Source organism: Priapulus caudatus, unplaced genomic scaffold (genome assembly GCF_000485595.1).
Source record: "Priapulus caudatus unplaced genomic scaffold, Priapulus_caudatus-5.0.1 Scaffold267, whole genome shotgun sequence".
Taxonomy (NCBI): Eukaryota; Metazoa; Priapulida; class Priapulimorpha; order Priapulimorphida; family Priapulidae; genus Priapulus; species Priapulus caudatus.
This window is the reverse complement of record NW_014577328.1, coordinates 226,331-230,190: the sequence shown is the minus strand read 5'-3', so window position 1 is coordinate 230,190 and position 3,860 is coordinate 226,331.

Below are 3,860 nucleotides of genomic sequence, written 5' to 3'. Positions count from 1 at the left end.
AGAGAGAGAGAGAGAGAGAGAGAGAGAGAGAGAGAGAGAGAGAGAGAGAGGGAGAGAGAGAGAGAGAGAAAGAGAAAGAGAGAGAGAGAGCGAGCGCGAGTGCTGCGATCACAAGCGACTGAAGCAAGACGCAATTTTCGCCGTTTTCCCGCCAGTAATGGGTCAAATCACCACTTACCGCAGGCAAGCTTTCAATTTAATATAGCACAGCTTCACGTACATTGGCCCCGTGGCTGTTTTCCTTTAAATAGGTGAGTCACAGTATAGCTAGTAGCAATATCTGAGTATGAGAGAAATAGGTAGGAGAAAGGAAAATACGCGTGGGGTTGTGTGTGAGAGACAGAGAAATAGAGAACAAATGATAAACAGCGCAAGCGAGGGAGAAAGAGACCGAGCAAGCGAGCGAGAGAAAGGGGGATGAGTGAGAGAAAGAGAGAGATAGATAGACAGAGAAAGAGAGAGAGAGAGAGAGAGAGAGAGAGAGAGAGAGAGAGAGAGAGAGAGAGAGAGAGAGAGAGAGAGAGAGAGAGAGAGAGAGAGAGAGACGCCCTTACACATAGACTCATCGGGTGAGTTGTTGAGAGCTTGGGAGATTTGAGGATTTAATTTCATTGAGAGACAGAATCGGGGTCCTATTTTTAATACGTCGTTCTCAACGCAAAATGCAATTACCATTTTCATTACGAAGGAATATGAACCTGTGAACCGAATTAACCCTGTGAGAAAGGAAAACGTTGGAAGAACTGGCCAATCATTTTTGGGGCGGACATGTCCTATTCTGTTTCACATGAAAAGAGCAGTAGGTCAATCACTACCCCCAGCGGTTCGGCTATACCATCTATGGTTATACGCAGTTACGCGCGCACGCGCGCACCCACGCACGGACACACGCAAGCACACACGCGCAGACGACGCACGTACACACATGCGCAATGTTCGCATCACCTTTTGATAGAAAAACGAAGCGATGGCTCTCCTAAGTCGAAGGCCATATGCTTCAAAGTACATGAGGATCCACACGATGCCATACACCACAAATATCTTCACAGCGTAATCATTCCCAAGCTTCGTTGGTCGTGGCAGACACTCTGGAATGAGCGGGTAGGACGTGACGAGAAAATATTAAAATCCATGCATATATTAAAGAAACTATATCTCAGACTATCGATCTAAACATCCCCGTGCAGTCGACAATAAAAATACAGATAGTATCAATTAATTAAATGCGTAATCACTAATGAATCGATTGCGTGGCTTCACAAACATGCGGCACGCCTAGCGATAGCCTTTGTGTCTAAAAGCGCAATGTTTGTACCGAAGTTCGTTGACACGGAATCAATCTCATGCTTCTGGTTAAAACCTCTCAAGACGCTTCTGATTAGATTTGCTATTGGTCCGTTGCCGTCGATGCTGACGCTCATGTGATGAATTCCTGGAAGTAAAGAATGACCGAGTACCAGCACGTGTTAGATGTATAGCATGAGAATAGATAAGTAAAACAGATATAACTGCTTATTTAACAACGCACCACAAACACTCGCGTTGTATGCGCATACGACAAGCGCTGCGATTAAAGTTTCTGAGGGGTGTTTATAGCAGAGAAGCAAGGTGCCGATTGTCACGCACCCTGCTGGCGAAAGTCGATTCGGCTGTGTGTCTGTATAATGTCCAGCACCTCGAATACGAGTCTGTCGACGAAGATGATGGCGATGCTGCAGATTACGTTCAGCAAGAGTCGTGCCGTCCCCTTTCCCTAAAACACGATACCTCTCCCTGTTGTATTCCCATGAGTTTATACGATGCGCGTGCTATATGTTCACGAATGCATGGCATGGCATAGCATTTATAAAATATCTTTGTATCTATCTACACGGTCGTGTGCTCGCCCGCGTGCGTGAGTGCGCACACGCACGAGTGTGCATGCACTCCGCACTATGTAATCTAGCGCATTTAGTAGCAATTATAATTCTCACCAGTTTCGATTTCTCCGGTCCCATCAGCTGCCATTTTGTCGGTTCAATGAGATCATTTCTCTCCGACTTCTTCAACGGAAGCAGAGGGCGTTTTCCCTGTGAATGGTAAACCGGAAGTAAATTCCCTCGTCAATGGATTGCTGTAATAAAACGCATTTATTTCCAATTGCTACAGTAATCCTCTACATCATCTCGTAACTTAATCTCGTAACAAATGTTAAATTCACACAGAAGCGCACAGAAGCGCATAAACGCACACGCGCGCATACACGCACGCGCGCGAATCCACGCACGGGCTTACATGTTGTAAAACGATGACCAGCGAACATGCAGGGAATAGAGTGTACATTCTTACAATCCCGATAGAGATCCAAGGTTCGCAGGTGGTCCGATAATTGAAAGTTTATAAAGTTCAAATGTGTTACTCAGGCTAATAATCCCTTTGTGCCTTCTCATTTTCTCGGCACCGGTTGCCACAGCTGTTGATATTTGATATGTGAAGTGTTAGCATGCAGGTGTGAGTACGCGTGTTTCTATGACAATACCGCCCCGCGGTGATTTTTCCGAGCTAATAGAGGCACGAATTCTTGATTCTTGATTGAAAAGTCAACTAAATAGTTAGAGAGGAGTAATTCGCAGCTGTTGCGTGCAAACGGCCCCGTGTCATATATAGTGACTCTTGACTATCGTGTTTAATTACGCGGTCCGCAATTCCTTCTCATAAACTATCTTCTAATGAGAATAAACGAACGAAAACATCTTGATTATATGCGACCGAAGCCCCGAAATAAAAAATCAAATCTCGATCGTAAGTATTCCGCTACTTATGACAGAGTCGACCTTATTCTGCATTATTTGAAAAATGGCGGTGGCAGTGCAAGATTGCCTACAGGAAATTCCGTCATTGAGAAGCCGATGAATGCTAAAATTAGCTTAGCTCGGCTTTATTCTTTCATTCACAACAGATTCGTTTTTTTGTAACCTTAATTGTCCTACATACTAGCCCTTATTATGTTAACATGACAACGTTATTACCTCGACATCGTGCAGTGGAAGTCAGCAATTTATCTATTCTTAATTAAAATATAAAAGCAACTCTGATATAATGTTTAGTCGTACACACGTTAAAATGTAACTACATATATACACGAGATGCATAGTTGGAAATGGGGCATAGCTAAATATTTTATTCGTTTTATTGTATTCTTTTTTATTTCGTCACATTCTATGTGTAATACCACAGCGGGCAGCGTTATAGTGTAAATTTCTCCTCTCTGGCGGTCACCCACTGACTGCCCTGATATCTTACCTTTTCTCTTCTGCGCCTATCGATTTTTCGGAAGTACGATGTAATGTAGATGTTGTCGTATTTCACGTTCGACAGGTATTTTTTGTTGTATCCGTGCGCGCTGAAACACCACCGAATGTGAGAGATATACTTATTCATTAGCATCAGGTGTCCTGTGTATTTTTACTTAACAATATTTAAGGAGATCTGGTGTAATCGCTATGTTTACGTCGCGCGACGCACGCGGTGGCCGACTTAATGAATGTGAAATGCAATAATATAATAATAACAGTAAAATGTTATCGCATAATGATAATCACATGGTGAGAGATCACAAAGAGGGGAGAGCGAAGGAGAAAGAAAGAGAGAGAGAGAGAGAGAAAGACATACAGAAAATAATAAAGAGAGAATGTATGAACTTGTAGTTGCTATGATAGCAGTTCACGCATGTGAAGGGAAAGAAATTAAGAGATATAGAGCGCGCGCGAGTAAAAGAGAGGAAGCAAGGGAGAGAGATAGGCAGATAGAACGAGAGAGAGAGAGAGAGAGAGAGAGAGAGAGAGAGAGAGAGAGAGAGAGAGAGAGAGAGAGAGAGAGAG